This window comes from Bubalus kerabau, chromosome 2 (assembly GCF_029407905.1).
Source record: "Bubalus kerabau isolate K-KA32 ecotype Philippines breed swamp buffalo chromosome 2, PCC_UOA_SB_1v2, whole genome shotgun sequence".
Lineage (NCBI taxonomy): Eukaryota > Metazoa > Chordata > Mammalia > Artiodactyla > Bovidae > Bubalus > Bubalus kerabau.
This window is the reverse complement of record NC_073625.1, coordinates 134349924-134365005: the sequence shown is the minus strand read 5'-3', so window position 1 is coordinate 134365005 and position 15082 is coordinate 134349924. Positions and strand designations below refer to the sequence as shown.

General features: G+C 36.2%; 1 protein-coding gene and 1 non-coding gene across 2 annotated transcripts in view; both read left to right on the top strand.

Moving 5' to 3' along the window:
- PIK3CA (phosphatidylinositol-4,5-bisphosphate 3-kinase catalytic subunit alpha) overlaps positions 1–15082 on the top strand; it is an 86110-nt gene that overhangs the window by 32536 nt on the left and 38492 nt on the right. The gene's annotated exons all lie outside the window — the stretch shown is intronic.
- Positions 4464–4593, top strand: LOC129645156 (small nucleolar RNA SNORA20). Its single transcript, XR_008711244.1, has one exon. It is a non-coding gene; the product is annotated as a small nucleolar RNA SNORA20 (small nucleolar RNA).

Sequence of the window (15082 nt, the reverse complement as noted above, 5' to 3'; positions counted from 1 at the left end):
CATAGCCAAAATTGGAAAAAGCTCGTATATTTAACAACTAGAGAATGAACAAACTAGTTGTAGTATATTTTGGAGTACTACTTGGTGATTTAAAAGAATTGACTAGTGATACATTAACAGCATGTCTAAATCTCAAAAATAATATGTTAAGTGAAAGAAGCCAAATGCAAAAGAGTATATACTATGTGATTCAATTTATATGAAGAACCAGAAATACTAATCTGTAATTAGATTAGTAATTAATTGATTAAAAATCAAAATGTGGTTGGGACAGAGAGAGAAGTTAATTGGAAAAGAGCATGAGGGGATTTTCTGGGGTTATAGAAATAGTCAATATCTTGTGTGGTGTTTACATAGATATAAAATGTTAAAAATCATCAAACTTAACATTTAAGATATAAGCAGTTCATTGTATGTTAGTTATAATTCAGTTTAGGCTTCCCTGGTGGCTCAGTGGTAAGGAATCTCCCTGCCAATGCAGGAGATTAGAGTTTGACCCCTGAGTCAGGAAGATCCCCTGGAAAAGGAAACCAGTTCCCCTGGAGATGGCAACCCACTACAGTATTCTTGCCTGGAGAACATCATGGACAGAGGAGCCTGGTGAGCTGCAGTCCATGGTGTCACGAAAGAGTCTGTCACAACTTAGTGACTAAACAACAATGTAATTCAATTTTAAATGTAATTACTGGGGAACACTGAACAATAGTTAAATGGAGATACATACTTGTATAGCAAGATTATTTTGTAAAAATGTCAGTACTGTCTAAGCATAAATCAAGTATTCATAATCAAAATATGACCAATTTTTGCTTTGAACTTTTTTTTGAACTTAACAAAGTGGTTCTCAAATTCATTTGGAATTGAAAGCCAAGTTTAATGAGACTGTGTGGAACTAGAAAGAAGGCATTTGTGTTGAATTTAAGGAATAATTGAAATGGCAATAAATAGACACAGAAGAAAGATCCTGGACTTTATTTACAAATGCAAAGAAAACAGAAGAGAGAAGATTGATCCAGTAAGGTTAGAGTTTGGAGGGTGGTTAGAGAGTGGGAGAGTAGAGGCAGAGCATTGTTGTAATGATTTGTGAGACTTTGAGTTTGAGCTATATCTGTAGATACTAGGGATTCATCGTATTATTGTAACTGAGTAATTGTCGTGACACTGGGTGATGAATTGGGGAAGGGAGAAATCAAATAATGTATGCTTTCAGGGCTTTTTGCCTTAGTTCCTGCTGCCCACTTAACCTGCTGTGCCCACTGTACCTGTCAGACATTCTTTTCATTTCATCTTAGAAAAAGCACTTGCTTATGAATGCTTGTGAAAACTCTTTAGGACCTAATAGTGATAGAAAAAAAAAAATCCCATGGACAGAGGAGCCTGGCTGGCTATAGTCCATGGGGTCTCAAAGAGTCAGAGCGACTGAGTACACACAGTGACAGAAGATGGCCAGAAAAACACAAAAGATGGGTTTAAGGACAGTTTAGTGGGTGGAAGTGGCATCATGCAAGAAACATCTCCAAAGTTTCTAACCTTGGAGACCCCACATTTGCATAGTAAGCTGAGCAAGAGTTACCAATGAAAGAAGCAAATAAAGAGACTAGAATAAAATCACAGAAAGATTATTTTGACTTTTTATTGGGGAAATTTGGGGAGAAAACTTTAAATCGTTTATAATATTAATAGCTTCTTAACTTTGTAATTTTAATCTTCTAATTTTGAAGGTATTTCAAAATAAAATGTAACGCATGAACCTGGGAACTTTTTGACAATTACCATTGTAGAAATAGTCACTTTTAGAGTGTTCTCATACTGTCTTGTAGTAACTTTGTAATTGATAGTGAGATCTGTTACAGAGTTTCTACAGATAGATAGGTCAAATAGTGAGAGAGGTAGAGGATGTATGAGTGAGTGCCTGAGTGTATGTGTCTTTTTTGTCCTGGGAAATGACATCCTGACAGGACAGAAGAACAAAAGAACAGTATTGAAAATAGCTAGAGTAAAGGTTGTTTTTTTTCTGTCACCACACAGCAGATATGGAGAATAGTAGAAGCAGACAGATGGACAGTTATGCTAGTTTTGGAGTGTTCTAGTAGAGAAAAGAAACTTTCTGTTCCTTTTATTCAGAAATTGAATTTCTAGGCTAACTTACTAGTTTCAGTAATAAGTTTCATATTCTGACCAAAGAAACATTATCTTTTTTACCCTGGGGATAATGACTCATGCTCTTCTCAGAATTTTGCTTTTGTGGAAACTGAAGTGCAGTCATAAATATAGCACTGTTATTTGGATCTTAGTGCTAATGATACTATTGTAAGTAGACTAGTGATGGGTAAGAACACTAGTGTTGTAAGGTCAGTTGTAACAAAGGAACCACAGACAGGTTTTAATTAGCTGATTCCTAGAGATATAAAAGTATTTAGATTTTTTTTTAAAAACTGATAAAGATAGTTACTGTGATTTTGTTGATTATGCTATAAAAATAGAACACACTTTAATCTTTTTTTTAAAGTACTTCATTGTTTTGAGGACTTTGTGACAGACAAGTAAATTTCTGACTTCCAATAGTGACAGTGGAGAGATTTTAAAGAATTTTTTTCTGCGCATTTTTTCATATACCACTCAAAATTGGCATGAGACCATCAAGTTATAATCATATAGACCATAAAGTAACTCTCCAATAATAGAGATTCTTAATGTTGCTGGAGATGACTCTTGAGAATCCCCTGGACAGCAAGGAGATCAAACCAGTCAGTCCTAAAGGAAATTAGTCCTGAATATTCAATGGAATGACTGATGCTGAATCTGATGCTCTAATACTTTGGCTACCTGATGCAAAGAGCCGACTCATTGGAAAAGACCCTGATGCTGGAAAAAATTGAGGGCACAAGAAGGGAGCAACAGAGGATCAGATGGTTGGATGGCATCACTGATTCATTGGACATGAGTTTGAGCACACTACAGGAGATACTGAAAGACAGGGAAGTCTGGGTAGATGCAGTCCATGGGGTCACAAAGAGTTGGACATGACTTAGCAATTGCCAAATTCAGACTTAAAATGAAGAAAGTAGGGAAAACCACTAGACCATTCAGGTATGACCTAAATCAAATCCCTTACAGTTATACAATGGAAGTGAGAAATAGATTCAAGGGATTAGATCTGAGTGTCTGATGAACAGAGTGCCTGATGAACTATGGACGGAGGTTCAGGTGACAGGGATCAAGACCATCCTCAAGAAAAAGAAATGCAAAGAAGCAAAATGGCTGTCTGAGGAGGCCTTGCAAATGGCTGTGAAAAGAAGAGACGTGAAAAGCAAAGGAGAAAAGGAAAGATATACCCATTTGAATGCAGAGTTCCAAAGAATAGCAAGGCGAGTTAAGAAAGCCTTCCTCAGTGATCAATGTAAAGAAATAGAGGGAAACAATAGAATGGGAAAGACTAGAGATCTCTTCAAGAAAATTAGATACCAAGGGAACATTTCATGCAAAGATGGACTCAATAAAGGACAGAAATGGTATGGACGTAACAGAAGCAGAAGATACTAAGAAGAGGTGGCAAGAATACACAGAAGAACTATACAAAAAAGATCTTCATGACCCAGATAATCATGATGGTGTGATCACTTACCTAGAGCCAGACATCCTGGAATGTGAAGTCAAGTGGGCCTTAGGAAGCATCACTACGAACAAAGCTAGTGGAGGCTATGGAATCCCAGTTGAGCTATTTCAAATCCTGAAAGATGATGATATGAAAGTGCTGCCCTCAATATGCCAGCAAATTTGGGAAACTGTGCAGTGGCAACAGGACTGGAAAAGGTCAGTTTTCATTCCAATCCCAAAGAAATGCAATACCAAAGAAGGCTCAAACTACCACACAATTGCACTCATCTCACATGCTGGTAAAGTAATACTCAAGATTCTCCAAGCCAGGCTTCAATAGTATGTGAACTGTGAACTTCCTGATGTTCAAGCTGGTTTTAGAAAAGGCAGAGGAACCAAAGATCAAATTGCCAACATCCAGTGGATCATGGAAAAAGCAAGAGAGTTCCAGAAAAACATCTATTTCTGCTTTATTGACTATGCCAAAGCCTTTGACTATGTGGATCACAATAAACTGTGGAAAATTCTGAAAGAGATGGGAATACCAGACCACCTGACCTGCCTCTTGAGAATTCTGTGTGCAGGTCAGGAAGCAACAGTTAGAACTGAACATGGAACAGCAGACTGGTTCCAAATAGGAAAAGGAGTACGTCAAGGCTGTATATTGTCACCCTGTTTATTTAACTTATATGCAGAGTACATCATGAGAAACGCTGGTCTGGAAGAAGCACGATCTGGAATCAAGAGTGCCAGGAGAAATGTCTAACCTCAGATATGCAGATGACACCACCCTTATGGCAGAAAGTGAAGAAGAACTAAAGAGCCGCTTGATGAAAGTGAAAGAGGAGAGTGAAAAAGTCGGCTTACTTCCCATTTATTTGCTGCTATAGTCCTTCAGTGATATGAGCAGTTATATGCATGGGATAAAACAATACTGGGCCCTTGTAAATGGAGGTAAAGTTGCCATTTCATCTCTTCTCCATGGTCTAGACATTGCTTCCCTGTCTAATGTCCTGTGTAAGTAGAAGTGAATTTCTTCATGGAGTTACTACTGTTGAATTGATATAAGACTGTTGCTATTGTTTTATATAGCACTAAGGGTCGTACCTCTGCATCGGTCATCTTACGTGGGGCAAGTGATTTCATGTGTGACGAGATGGAGTGCTCCTTACACGATGCCCTTTGTATGGTGAAGAGAGTTTTGGAGTCAAAGTCTGTGGTCCCAGGTCGGGGTGCTGTATAGGCGGCCCTTTCTATTTACCTTGAGAACTACGCGACCAGCGTGGGCTCCTGGGAATATCTCGCTATTGTGGAGTTTGCAAGATCTCTTCTTGTTATTCCTAATACTCTGGCAGTTAATGCTGCCCAAGACTCCACAGATCTGGTTGCAAAATTAAGAGCTTTTCATAATGAGGCTCAGGTTAACCCAGAATGAAAAAATCTAAAATGGATTGGTCTTGACTTAGTCAATGGTAAACCCTGTGACAACAAACAAGCAGGGGTGTTTGAACCAACCATAGTTAAGTGCTTGAAATTTGCAACTGAAGGTGCAGTTACCATTCTTCGAATTGATGATCTTATTAAATTAACACCCAGAAAGCAAATTTGATAAGCATGGAGGTTATGAAGATGCTGTTCACTCTGGAGCCCTTGATGACTGATCTGTTTTATTTATAACAACATTAGATGCAGCTTGCTTGTATCTCAAATATCACATATTAAAGTGAAACAGGCTGCCGGAAAAAAAAAAGTTGGCTTAAAGTTCAACATTCAGAAAATTAAGATCATGGCATCTGGTCCCATCACTTCATGGCAAATAGATGGGGAAACAGTGACAGAATTTATTTTGAGGGGGGCGGCTCCAAAATCACTGCAGATGGTGACTGCAGCCATGAAGGTAAAAGATGCTTACTCCTTGGAAGAAAAGTTATGACCAACCTAGACAACATATTAAAAAGCAGAGACATTACTTTGCCAACAAAGGTCCGTCTAGTCAGGGCTATGGTTTTTTCCAGTAGTCATGCATGGATGTGAGAATGGACTATAAAGAAAGCTCAGTGTAGAACAATTGATACTTTTGAACTGTGGTTTTGGAGAAGACTCTCGAGAGTCCCTTGGACTCCAAGGAGATCCAACGAGTCCATCCTGAAGGAAATCAGTCCTGAATATTCATTGGAAAGACTGATGTTGGAGCTGAAACTTGAATACTTTGGCCACCTGATGCAAAGAACTGACTTAATTTGAAAAGACCCTGATGTTGGGAAAGATTGAAGGCAGGAGGAGAAGGGGATGACAGAGGATGAGATGGTTGGATGGCATCACCGACTCAGTGGACATGAGTTTGAGTAAACTCCGGGAGTTGGTGATGGACAGGAAGGCCTGGTGTGCAGTCCATGGGGTTGCAAAGAGTCGGACATGACTGAGCGACTGAACTGAACTAAACTGAACTAGCAACTGAACAACAGCAAGATGAAGTTAAAGTTTATGTTCCAGTTTAACCTTAATCTTGCAGTTTAAGAAATAGAGTTTTAAATGTGCTATTTATGTTCTATAATAGATGCTGTTATGCTGAATTTTCACCACATCAGGATTCTCCATCAAGGTATCCATTCTTGTAATGATTGTTATTGGGCACATGCGCATAAGTCTCTGTTGATATCTCCTATAGTGGCTCTCTTTAACCCAGGAACTTTCCCTTATCTCTCCACAGTAAACTTTGCAGTCATTCCTTTTCTTGAGATAATAGTACTCCCTAGTGAAGTTTTAGAATTTTAGCTAAGTTCCCTTTTTCAAACTTTCTTTTATCTCCCTCTGTGCATTTATTTTAATTTCAGCAAAATTAACTAATGAATCATAATGTGTGAAGCAGTTGTTTGATAATAACTTAATGACTTATGTTAAATAGTCAGTTTTAAAGGTTTTGTCAGTTGATACAGATTTTAAAAGTGCTTTAAATTTTGAATTTTATGGTAATTTATTGTTTAACTTTATGTGTCAGGCAGTTGACTGGTGACATACTAAGCAGCAATGAATAAAATGGAAATATTCTACTTACTGATCCCTTATGTTGCTGTTTATACACAGTCACACCCACTTCAGTTTGTCATTCTCATTGCTCTCATTTTAGAGTACAGTAACTATGATTTCCCAGGTGCTTGAAACATTGTACTGTATCAAGTATAAATGAATAGTAAATGTTTGAAAGAGCAAAGTGAAATGCATCTACTAATATAATCCATCATTAAATGGACTCTAAGATATCTTACCTATATGGTGTTGGCTGAAAAATCGAGTTTTTAAAAAGCAAATCTGTGCTTACATGACTCCACATTGTTGCTGCTGTCATTCATAGGACTACTTGTCTTTACATCTTGACTAGGGGATGATTGTGCTGAAATTAAGCTGCCTTCTCTCTGATTGCACACTGGAAGATCTGTATTCCTTTGCTTGCCAGACAGCTCTCCTGCATTACTCCAAATCTTTTTTTAGTGAAGTAGCCTTTATACTAGAGAGCAAATACTTCAGTATCTGATAAATCACTACTAACTTGGTTAATAATTGCTTGCAGGGGAGTTTCTCTGCATTACTAGTGTAATACTAAAGTATTCTGTTATTGCCAGAAAATGGACCAGATGGCAAGCAGTTACACCAGAGTATAGTATTATTATTTGGTCTTTAACATTGAAAAAGAACACTTTTATCAAGTTTCTACTGTATTTCATGTCTTCCATCCAGTGTTGTAGCATTCCTCTTGAACTGTATTGGAGATAGACTTGGGTAGTATTCACTAAACAAATAATACCTATGTTACTTTTTTTAGAGTTTAGTTTGAAGAAAATGGAACATATTTACAAGTAGCTCTCTCTGGATTTATTTGATTAAGTTTGGTAAAATGAGGGACTTTTTGTTTTGGCCAATAAATTTGGCATGTGGAATAAGCAGATTAAAAATAGACATTATATGATCATCTTAAGTGAAATTTAATGAAATAAAAGTCAGTGCCCTTTGCATTCTATGCTCTGTATCTATTTGTAAGAACGCCAGTACTATATCAATAAGTATGGTATAAAAGTAAGAATGCTTGAAGAGATTGTAGTAGTGGCCTCCAAGAAAGGTAATCAGTTCAAGGACAAAGGGTGGGAAGTGATATTGGGACAAAAGGATAATAGCTAGCATAGATAAATAGCTAGACAAAAATGGCAGGGACCTGTGTATTGATATGACAACCAAGATTATGCAGTACATCTTCAGTCAGATTTTCCCAGTGTAATCTAAATCAAATCTAAATTAAAAACTAAAATATGTTTTCATGACACTGTATTGTACTGATGCTTAATTTTGTAATACAGACATTGGGGAGTATGCCTTGAGATGAATGAAGCTAAAGGTAAGGTCTTCCTAGTATTTTTAGTGAAAGTTCATTAAATTATATCTATTTCCACAGAATATATGCTAAAATTAGAATGACAGCAGAAGACTAGTTCTGGTCCCTGTGTAAGATTGATACACATATGCAAGAAGTACACCATAGTTTTATGTTAATGTTTTTATTTGATTCACTTACCAGCAGGCCCTTTTCCTGCCATAAAGGAAATTGGCAGAGTCCATTTGTACTTTCTCCTTAGCCTGTGAGTACTAGCAGAATCGCCACCACGATCGTTGCAGTGCATGCTAGACCTTGTCATTTGATTTTGAAAATAGTCTTTGCAACAGCCAGTTATAGCAATGATATATAAATATATGCTTTGTTCGTCATTTGTGCATGGTAGTATATGAGAATAGACACAGATACCATAGCTGAAGTTTTATGACACTGCATAAAACTCAGGAGATTGAGAAATCCACTGGAAACTGTAGACCATGATGAAGCTTTATGATTGGCCACTCATTCTCTCTTCTAGATAAGTTTGGGCTTGTGACAGATAGTATAAATCTATAAAACTTGAATAAATTTTGAGTTGATCAAAAATGAAAATAATGCTGTGCAGAGATTTTCAATGAGATATATCTGGAAGCATTTAGGTGAATATATTGTATGCTAGTATCCCCAGTCAAAATTGCTAGCTCCATCTTTATTGGATCAAACTAGAGTGAAAATTTACTATTTGGGGATTTAGGTTTCTCTCTCTCTCTCTCTTTCTCTGTGGACACCAAGAGCTTCCCTGGTGGCTCAGACAATAAAGAATCTGCCTGCTGTTCATTCTTGATAAAGAGAAGAAAAGACAAAGAGGAACAGTGTGAAGCAGATGTTTTCCAGAAGTTCATCCATCCTCACCCTTAGTAGCAGGAGACTTGAAAGACTGTTGAGATATTTAAAGCTATGGAAAGTCTTGTGAAGGCATTATGCTAAACCAGAGAGAAACAAAAATGAAAGAGGAGAAACCAGTTGATAAATTTTAGAAAGAGAAGTTCTCATTCCTGATGACTTATGGAAACATCTTGCCTTCAGCTTATTACAGGTCTTTAAAAAGAATCAAGTCAACACTGGAAGACACATTGCTAGTGTTACCTTTTACTAGATGTTTTAATTTGATTAAGATGTTTACTCAGGACATCCTTAAACTCTTTAATGAATTTCTCTGGATGGGCCCTGGATGATGTACTCTTGTCTCTTCAAAAGACTATATCGGAGTCCTGGATAGGTGTTAGCTTCATTAGAATAATAAAGAGTGAAGTTATTTTTGGTAAAGCACCCAGGCTTTTGAGAGGGAAATGGGAGAGTAGAGCCCTTTTATACTTTTCGAAGTGAACCCATCAATCAGGAAAGGAATGGTATGTGGTTAGCATCATCATCCAAATAACGCCAAGTAATAAACAGATTGTCTTCCTTAAATATATGGGACATGAGTCTCATTTGAAAAGGGAAATTAGAGTCTGTGGCCATACCACCCTGAATGTGTCCGATCTCAGCTGAAAAGGGAAATTAGAAAGTACTGTGAGCCCCATTTTTTGGTTATCATCAGTAGTAAGTTTGGTTATAAACTTTGACTTGGTGTAAAAGATTAAACTTTTAGGACCTTTTCTCTTCATCTTTCATGGGCTAAAATTTTGGCTTCGTAGAAAATTGGAGTAACATTTCTAGAACCCCTCCATTTTTTGCATTTTCTTATAGTGGGTCATGCTTCCTTACTGGGCTGGTCTCTTCACTGATCTCATATTGGTTGAATTTTCTTGGAGGCATTCGTGCATGATTAGGCTTCTATTTTCACTGTTGTTTTGGAGTATACTCTAAACCCTTAAATGGAGATATAGCTGTCAAACTTAAGTATCATAGAGCTGTTTCTCTCTTTGTATAAGAGATACTACTTTTTAACCATTTTTCAAGGAAAGTATCTTTTTTTCTCATTAAAAAAAATCACCCTGTATATTATACCAAATTTCCTTTAAGTATTGCTTCTGTGAACTAAATAGGATCTTAATAAATGTTCATGAGCTGTATTGTTGGTTTTTAACCCAAAAGATCACCATCATCCCTGCTTATTTCTAGTCAATTCAGATATGATTAAAAGGCATTTATTTTAGCATGAAGAGAAATTTGATAGTATAGTCTATTTCATTCCTTTTTACTACTTGCTTTTCCTCACTGGTCATTATTTTTTTTCAGTCCAAAAAGCCAAAAATATTTGTTATCATGAGTTTGCATTTTTATTTCTATTATTCATTGCAATTTTTCCCTTTTCTTTAAATAAGAAAACCAATATAATTTCATGTATAAGCTTAAAGAAATAGATTTTTCAAATAATGTATAGTATAATTCTAAAATAACCGTTTTTTCTATCTCCATCTGCTTTTTTAGAATAATCTCTTGTGTTTTGTCATTGTTAGAATGTGTCAGATGACCATTTGATGTTTATGCTCTGCTGAGAGTGTACAGACTGAGTTAAACAGATACAGGCTTCATCCTTTAGGGGTTTCATGTTTGAATAAGAATACAGAGACAAATATAAAGATGAGGACAGAGACATCTGTTCAGATACCAAATATATCAATAAAATTATTCTGCATCAAAAAATATTTTTTAAAATATCTATCATCTTCTTACACTAGACCTGCAACAATAAAGTTCTGTCCCTTTCTGGATCTTACAGATAAAAGAGAGGGAAACCTTATTGAATTTTTATGTTCCAAGCACTATGCTAAGGATTTTTTAACATGTATTATCGTATTTAATTATTACAACATCACTATGAGGTAGTAACCTTTTTTTTTTTTTTTTTCACTTGGTGCTAATAAGGAACTGCCCGAAATTTCCTGAGGAAGTCTTAGTAATTGCAGAGTTCTCCATAAGGTCAGTAATGCTGAGGGTGTTGGAGTAATGATCTGAACCAAAGCAAAACCTTCAGTTTAGACCATTTCTGCTCTGCTGTTAGAACAGCATATATGTTCTCTTTGCTACTAAATACTGAATAATAGCATAATTGAAAAAATGTAGAGGTTTCTAAAATATTTCTGGTCCCTTCGTTACTCATTTGCTACAGGTGTTAAGATGTTAAGGCTTCAGTCACAGTTAGATGCTCTTAATGGAATGGTTAGCTTGGCTCTTCCCTTTGGGCAGAAGGAGGTACCCCTAATGCTGTCCACCTGTCTTACCAGTGCTTGCTGTTAGTCACAAGGTAGCCTGATTAATAAAGAGGAATCAAAGAATTAGAATTTACTATTTTCTACAACTAGAAAAACAAGGCAAACTATTAATGTATTTTTTATTTGAAGTATTAGTCATTCTTTTAGTTCTACATTTCAGAATCGTAATTTAACCACATACGGCTATCTTCATCTGAAAAGTAAGTGGGATTTATAGAGTTACCTGATTTGCAGTTTACTTCTGACTGCTGCTGCTTGTTTTATGTGAAGCTATGATAATCTGTTTTGACTTCATCACAAAGATAAGAAAAATATTTCCTGGAAAGCTACGTCACTATGGAATCATTTGTCCTATTAAACTGTGTGTTATTATGAAACATCTCTTATTGTACTTTCCACATTGTTTAAGTATGTTTACTTCATAATCTTGTCCTTCTGATTTTCACCTCTGTTAGTTAATATTTAGTTCCTTTTGAGCTTAAATTTTAAGCAATTTTAATTTATCCTGTCACACTAAAATTTGAATTTTTGTAGGTTCAGATTAGGGAAATTAGTACTATATTTTGAGATTTTTTGTTTTCTTCATTTACCTGTATAATATTTGAAAATTCATAATTCAATAATCTGAGATCAAATTCTTAGATTTCAAGATTTATTAATCTGTATTTCACCTTATTAATGCCTTTTATGTTTAGCACATTTGATTCTGCCTCTCACACTGGATTCTTTTAACCACTTTAAAGTTCTTGTTCATTTTTATTGATAATCAAAAGTCTATATCAGTATAGATATTCTTGACCTAGATGTCATTATTTTAAAAATCCATTAGCAAAACCGTTCCTAAACCTGTTTGTGGACCTCATGTTAGGGAATGATTATCTTATATAATTGACTTCTCTGGTGGCTCAATCGGTAAGGAATTCGCCTGCAGTGTAGGAGACCTAGGTTTGATCCCAGGAAGACCTGGGATCTTCCCCTGGGTTGGGAAGATCTCCTGGAGAAGGAAACAGATACCCACTCCAGTATTCTGGCCTGGAAAATCCCCATGGACAGAGGAGCCTGGTAGGCTGCAGTCCATGGGGTCACAGAGTCGGACACGACTGAGCGACTAAGCACATCTTATATAATGTATTAAATCTCTGAAATGTAGTGTTATAACACCTTTTTTTATAGCACTACACATTTAATAGTGAAAATCAATTGCATTCTCTTCTAAAGGAATTTAAATTTTCTATATCCTGGTCATGAGAACTTAATTTTCCAACCTGATTTTCTCTTAATCACTAAAAGAATGTTAGATCTGTTTTCTCATGATCTGCATATAAAGGTCAATGAAGGATAGCACTTTGAAAGAAATGGATTATGTGCATCCTTCCAGAGCTAGTGTATATTACAGCTGTGCCTTTGGACTCACTTCAACAACAGTTCAGTGACTCTTAGAGGAAGAGAATTTTAGAGGCCCTAACTGGGACTCAGAATAATTGTACTAAAAGACACTTGCTTCCCATGCCTGCATAACCTCTGCAGTGAAATGTTTAAAATTATTCTTCTTATCCCTCAAATCCTATTGGTCTCTCAGTGCTTTTGATTTTCCTTTACAAGGTATCTTCATCTGTCTCTTTTTTGCTTTTTACTAATTGCTACCACTTTTTTGTTCAGGCCCTTGTTACATTTTCCCTGGGATAATTTCAACATATTAGTTTTCCTACTTACTCATTTATGCTCTAGGATTATAGTGGCCCAAATAAAAACCCTATCCTGGAAAAGTTCACAGTCTATCAGGAGTCTAACGTGGATGTAGGTAATTTTAATAATAACATATTAAGGTACAATTACAGAAATACATGTAAGAAGCTGACTAACATTAAGAAAGGAAGTAGTTAACTCTGGAAGTAAATATTAAAGAGAGTAATCAGACCATGGAATTATTGAGATTTTGGTCATGTTTCTGTAGCAAGTGTAGAGGCAAGCTTTTGTTCTCTTGTTCTAAATAAAGATTCGTTTGTAATTTTTTTAAAACAAAAGAGCATAAAATTTCCAGTTTATGAGCAAATAGATGCAGCTGAGATGCAACTTTGGCAACTGAGTTAGCCACAAAACTAATGTTTCTCTATTGACTTATCTGAGAATGGGGTGGAAAATATCTTGTCAGTATATGTCTAAGTAGATACACATTTGTTAATGTGTTAGTTAAATCAGATAACATGTTAAATCTATCAGTTATAAAAAAATGTAAAACCTTTGGTCATTCAGCATTTATGCAGCTTCTGTATTTGTGGGACATGTATATATATCTATAAAATACAAGGTGCCTGTTGTAGCAAATTGTGGCTGTTTGGGCTTCTCAGGTGGCTCGGTGGTAAAGAATCCACCTGCCAATTTGCCAGAGCCACAGGAGATGTGGGTTCAATCCCTGGGTTGGAAAGATTCCCTGAAGAAGGAAATGGCAACCCACTCCAGTATTGTTGCCTGGGAAATCCCATGGGCAGAGGAGCCTGGCAGGCCACAATCCAGGGGCTTACAAAGAATCAGACACAACTGAGCGACCAAGCACACATAAGGTGATTAAGCTACAGTAGAGTCAGTATAGATATCCCCTAAATTTGCAAGTGTATACTTCAAGATAGCGTTCTTTTTTTTTTTTTTTTTTTTTTAAACTTTTTATTTTGTACTGGGGTATAGACGGTTAACAATGTTGTGATAGTTTCAGGTGAACAGCAGAGGGACTCAGCCAACATGTACATGTATCCATTCTCCCCCAAACCCTTCTCCTATCCAGGCTGACCACAACAGTGAATAGAGTTCCATATACAGTGGATCCTTGTTGGTTATCCATTTAAAATATAGCAGTGTGTACATGTCCATCCCAAAGTCCCTAACTGTCTCTTCCCACTGACAAGCAGAATTTTGTTCTTGAAGTCTGTCTCTTTCAGTTTTGTAAGTTCATTTCTATCATTTCTTTTTCAATTCCACATATAAGGGATGTCACACAATATTTCTCCTTCTCTGACTTAACTTCACTCAGTATGACATTCTCTCGGTCTGTCCATCTTGCTACGAATGGCATTATTTCATTCTTTTTAATGTCTGAGTGATATTCCATTGTACATATGTACCACATCTTCTTTATCCATTTCCCTGTCGATGGACATTTAGGTTGCTTCCATGCCTTGGCTATCGGCTGCTGTTAACAGTGCTGCAATGAACATTGAGGTGCATGTATCCTTTTATATCATGCTTTTCTCCGGATATATGCCCAGGAGTGGGATTGCAGGGTCATATGGTAGCTCTCTCTCTAGTTTCTTAAGGAACCTCTATACTGTTCTCCAAAATGACTCTACCAACAAAAATAGCTTCCTTATTTTTAGTGATTTTCTGATGCAGATGTAACATTGATATTTTAGAAACAAATAATTTTTAAACATAATATACTTCTGAAATTAAAATTTAAAATATATAAGATATGCTTTATATATATTTTAAGTTAGAAAGTCTCTGCTATCTTAGCCAGTGTATATAGACTTATAATCCACAGTTAACAGTTATCTGTACTCTTCCTTAATGATATTGACTGTAGAGTATTGTACTAGATGTTAGTTGCTGCATTTTGAGGTGAATATTATCAGCAAAAGAATACATCCAGTGATGGCAAAGAAGACAACAAGCTATCTCACTTGAATTGTGGTTAAAGGAATTGGGGTTAAAAGAACTAGGGAAAATTTTTAGTCTTTGTCAATATGTGAAGAGATAGAAGGCAGACTGTTGGAATAAAGAAGTGTAAGAATAACAACCTTTAGGAATAACTTTAGAAGTGCTTCACAAAAACTTCTATATCAGATAGGTGAGCACCTAACACTGAAAATTGCTACCAAACTTTAATTAGGTGACTTATAAGGTACTTTAG